General features: G+C 35.8%; 1 long non-coding RNA gene across 2 annotated transcripts; it reads left to right on the forward strand.

Moving 5' to 3' along the window:
- The first annotated feature begins 1630 nt into the window (after window positions 1-1630).
- On the forward strand, window positions 1631-2962 carry LOC113353377. Of its 2 annotated transcripts, none has more exons than XR_003361246.1 (3): window positions 1631-1707; window positions 2516-2589; window positions 2702-2962. It is a non-coding gene; the product is annotated as an uncharacterized LOC113353377 (long non-coding RNA). The 2 variants fall into 2 exon arrangements; XR_003361247.1 differs by lacking the exon at window positions 1631-1707 and adding an exon at window positions 1782-1831.
- Window positions 2963-15488: the final 12526 nt, after the last annotated feature.

Genomic DNA, 15488 nt, shown 5'->3' on the forward strand with positions numbered 1-15488 from the left:
TGAACCGTCGAAACCCTAGATTTGTCTCATACTCGCTCTCACTAGAAGTCTCTCTGCTCACATAGATTTTTCCCCATAACCAACCATTGTATGACATAACGGTTGTGACCCTCGATCACTCTCTTTCTTGAGAGCATTCTACAAGATAATGATTTCTCCACACCATATAAGCCCTCTTATATAATAGTTACATCTTCTCCTTCCAAGTCTTAGAGAACTTCTACGAATAACCCCCGACCTTAATTAAGAAACCTTAAACTTGGAAAACACTCCTCCAAACCTTGTAGAATCTTTAATCCCGAAATAGCCTTTTAGCCACGGTTTCTGCATCTTAGATCACTGTTTTCTATTGCTAAACTGTTACCTAAAGTCCAATTTCATCCATATAGTTTTGTAAACGGAACAAAACCCTAACATGGACATGTAAAGAGAAGCTATGGTGAAGGTCATAGCAAAGGTAGACAAAAGATAGAAGGTGAAGAAGAGAACAAGGTAGACGCATCCCTGGATAGAGTATGTGCGAACAAGTTGCTTATACAAAAGTTAAAGTTCATGTGATGATTCGTAATACAGATTGTAGATAAAGACAGCGAATGCGAATAGATTTGTGGTTTCAAACAACAGTTAGAATATTAAGATAGGAAGAATTAAGGTTAAGAATATCAAGAAGAATTTTCTAGGATACACTAGTACAACAATGGTTTTTGGTCACGGTTGACCTTGTATCGGTTGCATCTATAAACAGGACTAAAGTTTTGTTTGTCCCAGCCAAATATGTTTCCGTAACTATTTCATCTCTCTTTAGTTACGGGTGCACTCGACTCGTGTCTAATTTACATCAGTTCACTTTTTCTAAACACGATTAGAAGTTAGAACTGCTTTGTTTTCTTAACCCACTTTCTACACTCCCGGTCTCACACGATCTACTCCAACTCCGTGCACCTTCTTATGTTTTATAGCAATCGTTCCTCCACTTCTTCTCCTTGTCGTTCAACACCAAATAAAAACCTTGTTTTATCTGTCAATTCAATGTTTTTAGGGAGTTCCTGCTCGATATGATTTCCTTTTCCAATAGAGTTTGAATCGGAAGTCCAATCAGTCAATGTTTCTGTGAAATCAGAATTACATAGTTCAGATAAATTTTATGGTCAAAATTAGAAGAATACTCAATGAACAACGCGTTTTGCTATTTGATGGTGAAACTGATGTTCGATTAATTTCAAGTGGCTTGGGTTTTTTCTCGTAAGACTTTGAATCCGTTAATTTGTAGATTCGCTTTTGGTTAATAGATGTAATTGGTTAATAGATGTAATAATTTTTCAAGTGTTGAATGAGTGAATTCTTTGTATTTTAGTGTTTTCTATTTGAAATAAGAGCACATTGTTTTTCCAATTTTGATTGTGTTTGAATTTAAAAATAGGCACTGTAAGCATTGCTGGAATGTGGGAATGCATGCCTTTTCCCTTTTATGTGAAAGGTAAGTTAGTTTCTTCCTTGGCATCTTATATTGTGCTGAAACCTATTTTAAAGATGAATTGGTTTTCTATGTTTTCTTTGACAGTGAACCCAAGGATCATAATGGCAATTAAATTCGGAGTTGACGTTAGATTCTTGCGCTTATAAGGATGTATAAAAATCGAACTTCCCTTCATGAGGTTACTCTCCTTCTTCCTGCTTGGTGATTGATTTCGATATCCTTTACCTAATGTGAGTTTGATTTGATTTTTTCACAGCACCTATGTATAATGTATTATACCCATCTTGGCCTTTCCATATGATATTTTAAAGCTCTGCTTAAGTTGTAGTTCAGTTATATGTGGTTGATTTGCAGGTAACGTTTTTCCTCCTCCGATGAAAGATCAACTATCATTGTAGCTTCAGTGTGAAGTATTGTCCTGATATTTAAGTCATGTGATTATGTTTTCTCCTTCATGCCTTTCATCCACTTATGATACACAATTTCTTATCTGAAAACTTGGACACATGATACCAAATCAAGGAAAAATGATGCAAGTTTCATAGACTCTAAACCCATTTCTTACATAATGAGTTTTTTTTAATGGGATGAACTGCTATGGTTCTTCAACTAATTATGTAACTTCTTAATGAAACAGAAAGTTAGTTTGGCACAATAGTTTGCTCTATTTTTTCTAGGGCCACCGTTGTTGGCTTAGGAAAACAATTCTAAGGCGATGCTTACTGCTGCATAAAGTGTGTAGACAGACTCAATATGCGACTGTAGTTGATCGAGACTTCTAAATCAGAAGATTAGAATGTTAGTCTCGTTTGCTATGTTTTTCCCCTTCTCAAGAATATGGATCTCTATATTCTCTCAGTTTTTAGTTATTATGGATCAGTTTATTAGTTTCAGAAATTTGGAGTTCTGTTAGTTCTTAGTTTCACTGGAAGCTTAAAATTGTTACAGTTTTTTGTATCAGTTTATCACACTTGTATCTGCAAAACATTGAGTTTTATATTAAGCTAATGTTTTTCTTATGTTTGTGTGCTAAGTCAGGTAAGGTCGATCAGTTCTTCCTGAATTGTGGTATCACTACATTGCATCTCAGGAACATCCAGACTTTAAGCCTTGTACGCATATAGCTTCTCTCTGTGTCGTTAGCTGATGGAAGAACATCAACAAGGGTGAAGAACTCATCCTAGTTCATGTGTGGTGTTTTTATTCGATTTTTTCTTATCACAGGTGAAAAATTGGAAAAACCATCGAGTTTTGTAGCTCGGGCTCAGTATCTACCTAGAAGCAAAATTACTTTGGGGAAAATGTAGTTGTTGTCCCAGGTATCCTTTCTAGAGTTTCTCTGCCAATTTCTTTTTGGTCTTTCACTTTTTATGAGTTTCTCCATTTCTTTCTGTGAGGACACAAGTCAAGGAGCTTGGATAGGCCTTGCCAAAAATATCTTGTGGGTCCCTTTAACTTTGTTTACACAAATGCTTTGCTTTACGATGTAGGACGTTATATTTTCTGCACATTGGTTGCTTTAAATAATATTGGCTGAAGGTGATTTTTAGATAGAAGGATCGCTGGAGTTACTTACACCTGCATGCACGTTGGAGCTTCTAGGAATGCCTCTCACACTTGAAAATGCTGAATGAAGAAGGGGAGTGATCTCTGCTGCTGTGCCAATTAATCATGCAATACCTTGATGTTGAAAATTATTGTAGAGTGCAAGACTGGTCATGCTTCTTGAGCTACGCTCTGATTAAACTCATGGCTGCTGAAACTATTGGTCTTCTTCCATGGGAGAAATAGTTGTTTTACGAAGAAACAAAAACTTCCTTGAATCACAGAATCAAAGAGGTGTAATCGATTTCAATTGTTTCTCCATTGGCATAATTGCTAGTGTTGTTGTTGTATTTCAAGCAACCGGACAGATCTAGTATGTACCTCTCTTGCAACTTTTGACCAGTGTATATATTCTTATGTTTTTCTTCTAGTTTGAAGACTATATTTTTTTATTTTGATCTAACTGGTTTATTATATAGATTACTAAAGCAAAAACCATATGTGAATCTCTGGTAGCATAAGAGGGTATTGATTTGAAATTTGAGGAGGTTCTTCAGTCATCCCTTCTTGGATAGGTATGGTTTGTTTCCTCATCTCCTGCTGTCATTAGAATCATATACTATGAGCAATTAAAAGCAGGGTTCATAGGGTGGTGAAGACGTACCGTATTATAATCCAAGATTAAATGGTTCTCAGTCGTTGGTATAGAAAACTAATTTCTAAAGATAAAAATATAAATATAAATTTGCCACGTACATAAGAAAGCAAGCTTGGGGTGTTAGAAATGGAAAGGTCAGTGGTTTCTTGGATTTAATTTATCAGTCACAGCTTTGAATTTCATTTTTCTGACAGAGACAATTAGGCCAGCTTGGAAGTGCTACTGGTGTCTACAGGACACTTGTGAAGCATGTCGCAGGAGTGCCACGGATATATCCTAATTGATTGTTTGTTTATCTTATTTGAGAATTAAATTTAGTGTTTATTTTAGAAATCTTGGATAACTGTTAGTCATCGTAGGTTCATTACACCACTTATTCAATGTTCTCAATAGATGGACATAATTTGTCTGTTCCGTGATGAATCATTGTTTTTGTTTTGATTGTGGTCTATGCCATGAGGTCCGAATTTTCTTATTTCTCTCTTTAGTTGTGGGAGCTTATAAGTCTACTGTAGGTAGGTAATCTCTTTTACAACTTCTAGCTTACGTTGTTTCAGGCATTGTGTCGCAGTTCTTGTATTACATGTTATTGGGTGATTTACGTTATACATATTTTTTTTGAGCAAGAACAAGGACTGGTATTCATTAGCAACTCCACGAATACACGGTTGGTTGTTATCGAAGTACTCAAGTCTGACGGTTATGGATCCATGCACCAATTGCGCCAACCAAAGAGTGCATAAAGGTAGACCTTTCTTAATTTTTGTCAAATCTTGCAGGGTCTAACTCTGGCCATGCTAATTTTGCACTGTTTGTTACCATTAGTGAATGAAGCTCATTATCTTTTTTACCTTACCTTAGTTTCCCTGTGAAAAAGTTGATCCATGAAGGTATGAAATCTAAATAATTGCTCTCCCGTCAATTTGATTTAATCTTGGGGCATACATATTTAGTTTTGAAGAATCGTGTAACTTACACAAGCCGGTGTATTTCATTTGGTTTGTTATTTATTCTGTCATCATTGAGTTCAAATGTATTTCAATAATTGATTGCTTGGTTTAACATCTTGTTTTGCAGCTAAGCCACATCCTAGCAACAGAGTTTTGAGGAGGTCAGTGTGAGTGCGCACACGCAATGGAAGTGCAATTCTCCTTCCTAAACGCTGTTCGAGGCGGCCCTTCCTACTCTTTTAGGAGAAACCTCGTTTTCATACTGATTGTGTTCACTCTAGTAGAATGTATATATCAAGATACATGTAAACTATAGTGATTTTTCACCATGTAATCATATTCAATGGCCTGCTTGATATAATTTTATCCAGATATTTGTTTCTGCATTTCCTATTCCCTTTCTCAGTAATAAGGATTTAAGATAATTCTGACTCAAAAGTTTACACACTAAAGCCAGTGTGTACGTTTTGGACACTGTGAATATATGGGATCCGAGTCCAACATACAAATTAGTCACGGTGCAGTACAAAAATTCGTGTCCGTTTGATATATTTGGTCCCAGTATCTTTTAGCATCCCGTGACTATTAAGCAAATTTGTCACGGTTTCTATTAAGAACCCGTGACTAATAAGCAATTTTGACACAGTGATCCACCGTGACCAAAGTCTATGACTTTTGGCCTCGCAGGCTTTAGTCACGGCTTTTCAGAAATAAAATACCGTGACCGTAGACATTTGGACACGGTAAATTACCGTGTCTAAAAGCCATTTTTGTACTAGTGATATGCTTTCATTATGATTTTCAACGAATCTTTCATGTGATGCCTTCACGAATTCGGTATCTTCAAAAAACTCCATTAGTACTATTGGATAACTTTCATTGGTAATTAGAGGATAATGAGAAGAGGTTTATTTATCTGGTGGATTTAGTGTCAAAATTTATAAGAAATCTTGTCCTTTAACTTCCTTCGGCAGTTTATAATCTAAACTTCCATTTTGCTATATATGATACTACTTCGTGTTTAAGTATGAGGAGGTGTTATATTGTCGAAATTAAATTGCAATTAATAGTGTCCTGGTGGCAGTTGAGACTGGCGAGTGCTTTCTTATAAGAGACACATCCTCGGTAGATGGAAACTTCTCGGAGACTACCAACTAGTGGGCACAAGTCATCTACGACGATCGTTTTTCCTCAGTGCAAGTCATTTTCACCTAAAATCAGACGCTTTACTAGTTATATATTGTTTTTGGCTTATGAAATAATACAATATGCTTGGATGTAAAAAGTAAACCGGGGTTTTTATTTTGGAAACAAGTTTTGGGATTGAACTCAACATAAAAGTTATTGGATCTGTAAGTCTGACATTTTCAAGAGGGTGGTGGGCCATTTTAATTTTTTTCAAACTTTTTTGTTTATCATGAGGAGAAATTATATTGAAGTTGAAGAAATAAGAAACACTTATAATCATAACCGAAACATTGAATTACGTAAAAAAGTGCTGAAAAAGTATAGCTTACAAAATAATAAGAAAAGGAAACCCAAGAGGTGTCCATATAAAACGGGGGAGACCAGTAGAGTTAACCCTAACTCGCCGCCTACCACCATTTCCACCACCACTTCCAAGCCATTGCAATAAAAACTGACACCTTAAACGATTTTTTTTATCCTAAATATCAACAGAAACCAATACCTTTACTGATTGAGAACAATACAGGAAGCATGTTCATCATTAGAAACCAAAACCTTTGTTGGTTAAATATGAACTAAAGATGAATGACAAAACAAACTGTAAGGCTCCCGATTCAAGATTTAGCATTGAAACTACACGACACATTACTTATGAATTTTATTCGGAAAATGATTCATTTGTCCAAATATTTTTAAAACGTGGACGAGTAAAAATTAGTACGGGTGAAATGGACACCAAAAAAATAGCAAGGATGAAACTGGATTCATCTTGACTTAAACTTAAAAAATAGCAACGATGAAACTGGATGCATCCTAATGTAAATTAAAAATAAAAAAAGTATTTGAAAATAGGTAGGATGAAACTGTTTACATCCTGGCTATTTTTACATTTTTGTCCATTTAAACAATATCAAAATCTAAATGTCATTTTCACCTAGGAATTATTGATTTTGATCTTTTTAACCAATTTTGTGAATTTTATTTTATTTTTGAAATTTGAAACATAGAAATGGCCTGCGGTATTTTATTGTAATTGACTACCGAAACATATTTGTTATTTGAAAGATCGTGCAATAGACACTTTAATCTCTCTTTTTTTTTTAGACGAGCGTTGGCACTTCAAGAACTTAGAAGCTGAAATCCAGTGAGTTAACATAGATTCGTTGGGAAAATAGACAGCCAAAGTACGCCATATCTCGAAAAGCAAGCATGTTAGGTTCCTTTTTTAACGGATTGTGTTATTTTTCCCTAAACATCATCTCCAATTGGAATGTGTAGAGATATCACGAAGATGATTTGGCAAGTAGTTAGATTGACATCCTCAAACAGATCCTGTAGTTTCAGAGGATCACCTAAGAGCATCTCCAATAGAGGGTGCAAATATTTTTCTTGTATGACACATAAGATTTTAGACTCCCATTTAGCATACGGAAAATGGGTCATTTGTCCAAATATTTTTAAAACATGGTTCAAATGGTTTTCAAAAAATTAGCAAGGATGAAACTGGATTCATCCTGACTTAAACTTAAAAAATAGCAAGGATGAAACTGGATGCATCCTGATGTAAATTAAAAGTAAGAAAAAGTATTTAAAAATGGGTATGATGAAACTGTTTACATCCCGGCTATTTTTACATTTTTTCCATTTAAACAGTATCAAAATCTAAATGTCCCTTTCACCCAAAAATTGTTAATTTTAGTCTTTTTAACCAATTTTGTGTTTAGCATAAATGCATCTCCAATAGTTAGGTCTTACAAACTAGGAGGGATCAAAAGGTGTTAAAGAAACTCTTAACTACACCTTCGGAATAACCCCTAACTAATTCCATGTCATCAATTTTGTTGAGAAAAAATAATTTTTAATACAAAATATTGCTAAATGTTTTTTTCTTTTAATGTTTAGTACATGGTATACCTTGACTATTGGAGATGAATTTTAGGATAAATGGTCTTATTTGGAGCTAGGTATGAAAATTTCACAAATGGAGGTCCAATAATGACATCCATGTAGAATTTTTTTGACCTACCATATATTGGAGATGCTCTGCAGGATGTGAAGATATCTTTTTCAGATTTTTAAAAGGCAAAATTAGTTATTTTTTCTATCTATTTTTTCAAATTAAAAGAATATAATAGTAGCCAATAAAGTCTTTCCAGCTTGATTCTCAAATAAAACTAGACTCTATAGGTTGGAGGTGAAAATTTTAAACTTCCGACAAATTTTGAATTTTTGTAACTTTTTTCCTAAACAATGTCTTTACTATCCACCCACGTAGGAACCATAAGGAGGATCCATTGGAGAAGCTCTTATTCCCAAAACTTTCTTTCCTGCAGAAAAAGAAAAGAAAAGAAAAAGTACTTACATGATATTGAGAATATTGATAAACTGCCCCACTCTCAATTTCGGTTTAATAAATTGCCCACGTTTTTTTCAATTTTCAAAACTGCCCCCACTGTTATCTTTTCCATCTAATTTAGTTTTTCGTCCAATATTTTACTTATGGGAATTTTTCTAAACTATCCCACTTCCAAATTACGGTTTAAAAAGTTGCCCACGTTATTTTCAACTTTTCAAAACTGCCCCTCAGTTTCAGAATCCGTCAAAAGTCAAATATCTATTGGTCAACCAAGTCAACACGTGGTCAAAACTCCACCGAATTTCCCAGTCTATCCCTTGGTTTTTATGACCTGTCGAGAGAGAGGGGCTTTCATTTTCAGTTTTCTCTCTTAGGTTTCAGTTGTTTAGCAGTGGCGATTGAGAGAGAGATTTGTAGATCGTGATTGTTCTGCTATTTTAAGTGAAATCGAGAATGATTGAGAGACTTAACTTGGGTGTTTGCTTGATTTGAAGATGAACGAAAACGAAAAGAAGAAGAAGGTTGCAGACAGGTTAGTTTTATCAAAATCCTAATTTTGATTTATTCTTTTTGATGATAATTTCTTCGTTTTGGTGATGATTCTGTAGTTGAATGATGATGTTTATGTTATTGCATGATGAATATTCTACTTTATTCATCTAATTTTGTAACTGTTATATGTTTATAAAGTTAGGGTTTGTTAGAAAGTGGGTTTGGGAATTTCTTAACAGTATTTGAGTTTACCAATCAATTTATTTGAGTATATGATTTCGTTGAATTTATTTATGGATCTAATTTTAATTTGTTCTTCTTGTTGTTGATTCAGTACGCACGATCATCATGAGCTTAAACCGTTTGTTTTTATGTCTAGGTGAATCAATATTATCCTGCACTAATGATTGTAGTATCTGAAACACTATAGACCAACTAGTTAACAGTATTTGATGCATGATATTGTTTCTGTTTGTAATGTTTTTTTATTTTAAATTTCTTGAATTTGGGTATGATTCTAATGTACTTTGTATGCTCATTTTTAAATGTTTCAGTGCAAATACACCATACAGGGATGTAAATTTTTATTGTACACAGAGCCAGATTCAATTTCTATTGAAAGACCTGAAAAAAGATGAACTGAGTTTGAAGATGCTTGAGCAAAAGATTCACAGTAGGTTACTGATAGACACATTTTTGTGTCTAATTTGTCCTCAATGTCCGTATTGTTGGAACTCTACTTTTGTACTAATATTGTGTTTTTACATATTTTTAGGAAATAAACATTGTTGGAAAATTCGGCTCGAAAAGTTGATTTTGGCACCCGAAGGACAAGTGTTATTCGGACTCTCGCTTTTGGATAAGGGGTAAACTAATTACTAAGGGACACCCCCAAGTCACCCCAAGGAAGCTGCTATTCGCACCCCTACTCTGGATAGGGGGATACCAGTTTCTTCCCCATTTGAAACGATTTTGGCGGGAAATTTCTAAACAGTTCTGGCAGAATTTCGATCGTCAAAATGAAGGGGTTATGGGTCGATTCAATGGATGAAATTTGGTATAGAGATGTGATATAGGTTAAGGAACATAGTATGGGTGACATCATCGATCAAATTTGGATGGAATTTTCGGTATGATTCACACACCCAATACAGAGCATGTGTACTGTAACACGAGCAAAATTGAAGTTCTTGTGTGCATGGGGGAGTTCTGCTGGCGTTGGAAGAGTGTTGAGGCGTGAATAAGTCGAATTGGAGCGTGCTGGACCAGAGAAAACGTGTGAAAAGCTAAAACATGAAAGAAAATATCCGAAAATATTTTCTTTCACTGCCGAGGATTTGTGGAGTTATGGAGGAGATTCGATGCATGATTCGGGTTTAAATAGAGTCCTTGGAGGTCAGAGAAAGGTTGTCGAGAGTTTTGGGAGTTAGGGAGAGCTAGAGAAGACGAAATCAGAGTTTAACAAAACTCTGCTGCTGCTGATGATGATGATGAAGAACACGAAGAACGGACCAGCAACAACAGTCGTTTTTCTACAGTAGTAACGACTAACACTTGTGGGTCGTAATCAGGCAGTCTTATTTTCCACAGCGTCTGCGACAGAGCTTCAGCAGTCTTATTTTATCATGTGGGTCGTAGTTCTCTAGTTTTATTGTATTTCTCATATTCTCATCATTTGTAAACCATTTTTGAGCCATAATAAATTATTTTGAGAGCATTTTTACTATGATGAGTTAAACCCCAACACTGGGACGACGGAGGAGGCCGAGCTTCATACATGAGTAATTTTATTAATTATTTTTAAGACTTTTGCATTAAAAATTAATTGAAATATGATTTGATTAAATTGGGTGTTATTTGATTAGATGGGTCATGCTTAGCTTAGGTGATTTGATGTTCCATGCTTAACATTTACAATCAATGTTTTGAGAATCTACTTTGGCAAAATAAGAGTCCATATATGTTTTGAGCGATTATTGTTGAGAATAAATCATTGAGCCCTATGTTATGAAGATTGGCCGAATCATTAGTCCCAATACCTCTCTACCGATTTGTCAATATTTTTGTATATAATTTTTTATAAATCTAAAAATCCTTCACCTTCACAAGTCTTAGAGTTCGAACCTTCATTACTACAACCCACGAAAAAATCTATAATCATTTTGGCGCCGCTGCCGGGGACCTGTGCTTAGGTAGAATTTTTTTTTTAGGTTTATTATTTTTTATTTTTTTTAGAATTGTTTGTTCCTTTTTACGTTTATTTTTGTCTTTATTTTGTAGGTTCAAAGTGAAAACTAAGGACTTGGAGAGGAAAAAGCTTAAAGAGAAAAGCGAAAAGAGAAGAGAAGAGGACAATTTTAGGATTTAATTTTTAATTCTTTTTGAGTGTGTGAGGAAAACTGTAATTTTATTTATTTATTTTTTTTCTTTTTGAACTTTAAATTGGACTGGACATTTGGACTTTAATTTTTAAACCCTACGGAAGGGTACCCTTAAATACAAACTGTGTGCAGGGAAGGACGGTGATTACAATATCACCTCGGCCCCTCGGGTTCGCACACGGCATAGGAGTCGTGGCCCGAGTCGACGACAACGGTTCATCCCCCGTCTGGTACGGGAGGTAAGTCCATCAAAACACTCGCGAATCTCCTGTAAGCGAGTTACTATATTCCTTAAGGTGATTCATTGATCGAGGACGAATTTGGACTGTTTTTAAATTCCTAGTAAAGGGCAAGGTCTGGCCAATACAAGATAAGGGTTCGAATTTCATCACCGCTCCCTTATTGCCTGCCTTAGGAAAACGAAACCTAACGCGAACCCAAGCTTTAAAATTTGGAATAGAACGAGACCGATAGGGTAACGAGCTTAATAGGAAACTCGTTCGAAAAATATTGGTTCCTCTTTAAGCACACTTCAAAGTTCATGATGGTTTATGTGAGTTGAATGCGTGACTGTGCCGCCTTCTAATGCGGTGAGGCCTTGGGTATCAAAGCTCTACTAAGCTTCCCTCGCCTCGATTCAACTTACATTAGCTCGGATTGATTCCAGAGGGGTGTGCTCAAATTGTAACGAATTCCTTTTCGAAGGAATAGAAGCTGGTCTAGAAAATAATCTAAGTGGAGCCATCATGCTTTTTGTTTGCTAGAAATATTTAGGTTTGCTTTGGTGGAGTCGAGTCGGCCTTGTTTGTGGTTGTGTAGAATTCCCTTGCATTTAAGAATGTCGAGCTGGTATGATATAAGCCAATACAATGAATATCGACCTGAATTTGAATATGGACATCATTCTTTCTATGACCATGTTGGGAATAGTGGTTGGGAACGCCATCATTTGGAAGGATATGGGTCATACCTTGGTGAGTCCAATTACTATCTACACATGCATCAGTCTTACGAGCAAGAAGATTATAGTACTAGTTCTCCGTCTCTAGAGGATACAATCAAACTATTGAAAAGTAGTCATTTTTATGATCCCTCTGTTCCTATTCCTCCTTTAGAAGAGTCCCTCAGGGAGTTAGCTGAGTCGACGCGTAAGTTAGCTGAGATGAATAGTGTAATTCTAGACGAAAGAACTACAATAATGAGTGAACTTTCTATATAGGAATCCCTCAAGCTGATGGCTGAGACGAACGAAAGACTTGCTCGAAATAATCTTACATTCCAAAATAGTATTTCCAATTTTACCCTTGATGTAAATAGTGAATATTTTCCTAATTTAGAGGACGAGGTTAGAATAAAAGACACTACTTATTTAGATAAGGTTCAATCATTTTGGTACTATGATGATGAGGATAGCAGTAATGAAGAATCTGAAATATGTAGGCATAGTGATCAGGATTCTAGTAATCCAATTGAACTGTATAGTGATTATATTATTTCTAGTTCAAATCCAAATAATTTTTATGATTATTCACCTATTCAAAAGGACAAGGATTTGATTAGGGATACCACCGTTTTAGACGATGTAGATTTTCCTTTTGATTACGAAGCCGATAGTGGTTTAGAGGAACGGGTTCATTTCGAAAATACTGTTTTAGAGTCTAGCGACTTAGAAACAATAGTATTGGAAGAAGAAGATAGATCCGTAGAGCTGAGTAAAGATGCACTACCTGATAATAACTTAGAAGAATCTCTTGAATACTTTAAGGACTCTGAATATACGGAAATTCAAGAAATAATTAGAGGTCTATCTAGAGACACTGAAAACTCTAAGTTTGGGGTGATTATCACTCCCCTAATGCCTTACCTTTAACTCTCAGAAAGTCCCCACACTTAGGACTTGATATTTGTGCCTCGAACATTTTACAAGATTACCTTCATACTCGTTTTCCCGAGCCTAATGATGTCCATGAAGGAGTTCAGTTATTATAAACCCATCCTCTGGTTGATGTGGTTTGCCCAGGCTATGATACCCAGATTGACTTTGTTTTCCCACCAAATAGTTTTCTTCCAACTGTGGGAACGTTTCAAATGATTCGAATATTAAGTTCTGAGACTAATCCTAAGTACTTTAGGTTAATAGAATCGACACATTTTCCTAAGAATGACCACTACTCTCACTGTGGTCAACTATGTAAGTCATATCTGATTGACTTAGAGGATCCGCAATTATTTAGGTTATTACTTCGTGATTCTAAGTTCGTATTTGAGTTTTTACAGACTCTAAGACCTAGTGATTCGGATCCCATCTATGAAGAAACGCAGCCAATGAAAATATTCTATTTAGACCCTTTCATAGAACCTGAACCTGAACCGCAATTAGCGATAGTTTTCAGGAAACTAGGTAAGGGAATGCTATTCTTGTCCACTTTCTTGGTTCATTGCAGTTTCCTTCGGTCAGCTCTATTTAGTTTTGAAGACCCACAGTTATTTCGACTGTTACTTTATGGTTCGAGTTGACTAATCCTTTCCTAAGTCTGGCTGAAGCCTTTAAACTTAGCACTTCTTGGGAGGTATCCCATGCTCATGCAACGCGGTAATATATTTCCTTAACTCTTTCTCTTCAAATGGTAACAGTTTCTCCTTATTCATGCTTTTAGTTTCATCTTTAGAAAATTGAGGACAATGTTAGATTTAAGTTTGGGGGTATGGGAGAAACTTTTTAGTTGCAATTAGTAAACTCCAGAGCCTAGAAATTTATGCCTATTAAGGTTTGCACTAACCAATCTAAGTGGATGGGAACATCTTGGTTGTAGGAGTTGAGGAACCAATCTGATTAGATGGAAACATCTATAGAGTCTATTCATAAAAGCACAGAGCTCAGGTGTTAGAAATAACATGATAGTTGCACCATATCTCGTTGAGTCCTTTTCATTTCTTTTTTTCATTTTATTTTTTCATTTTAAACTATGTTTTTCTAAGTGATTAGGTGGGGCAAACGATTCAAGTTGTTACCACTGCTAGGGTGAATTAGAGTGACTGAGTTACTAAAAAAAAAAAGAAAAAAAAAGAAAAAAAAAAAGAACGGACCAATTAGACCAATAGGAATAAGTATTAACACTTGGATAGCAATATGCGTGTGTTCTCCCTGTTTGCGTCGCCTAAGAAAGCGTGGAATGCAGGACCCCGTGGGAACTATCGTGTAATCTGCTGACAAGAAGTATGCGCTTGGATCAAAAAGATATATTCATGCCGTTAAGTTGAAAAAAAAATGGTTATTGTTCTGTGTATTCAACTGCTGGTTCCCTTGTATTTGCCAGTTTGTTGATCTAGATTTAAGTTATTAACCACTGGTTCCCTTGTATATGCCAGTTGTGTTGATATTAGTCAGACCGGTATCTCAGTCCATTAGGATAGGTTCATTCTGGCAGTGGCCTTCAGACAGATATGGGAAACGTCGTTCACTTAGTAAACATCAAAACCATCTATGTTTTTATATATCCATCTCTTAATCTTTCCATGTGATTAGTTTGACTCCGAATATGATGTCCATAGTGCAACTATCTGAGTAGAGATCTGTCACTTATATATGAATTTTAGTATGCTTGAGTGCAAACTCGTGTACATCAATTGGAATTTCGCATCAGGGTACTTCCTCTTGTAGTCAATAAGTATGCCAACCAAGGAGATTCTTTAGTGCCTTCCAAGGTTCTGCATAGATAAGCTAGGGTCTGGAGTAATGGTTTTTTGGGCACACCTCTGGTAAACCCTCCCGAGATTAACTCGTTTTTTTTTTTTTTTTGCTCGAGGACTAGCAAATAATAAGTTTGGGGGTATTTGATAGACACATTTTTGTGTCTAATTTGTCCTCAATGTTCGTATTGTTGGAACTCTATTTTTGTACTAATATTGTGTTTTTATGTATTTTTAGGAAATAAACATTTTTGGAAAATTCGGCTCGAAAAGTTGATTTTGGCACCCGGAGGACAAGTGTTATTCGGACTCTCGCTTTTGGATAAGGGGTAACCTAATTACTAAGGGACACCCCCAAGTCACCCCAAGGAAGCTGCTATTCGCACCCCTACTCTGGATAGGGGGATACCAGTTTCTTCCCCATTTGAAACGATTTTGGCGGGAAATTTCTAAACAGTTCTGGCAGAATTTCGATCGTCAAAATGAAGAGGTTATGGGTCGATTCAATGGATGAAATTTGGTATAGAGATGTGATATAGGTTAAGGAACATAGTATGGGTGACATCATCGATCAAATTTGGATGGAATTTTCGGTATGATTCACACACCCAATACAGAGCATGTGTACTGTAACACGAGCAAAATTGAAGTTCTTGTGTGCATGGGGGAGTTCTGCTGGCGTTGGAAGAGTGTTGAGGCGTGAATAAGTCGAATTGGAGCGTGCTGGACCAGAGAAAACGTGTGAAAAGCT

The sequence above is a fragment of the Papaver somniferum genome, chromosome 2, assembly GCF_003573695.1.
Source record: "Papaver somniferum cultivar HN1 chromosome 2, ASM357369v1, whole genome shotgun sequence".
Classification (NCBI taxonomy): domain Eukaryota; kingdom Viridiplantae; phylum Streptophyta; class Magnoliopsida; order Ranunculales; family Papaveraceae; genus Papaver; species Papaver somniferum.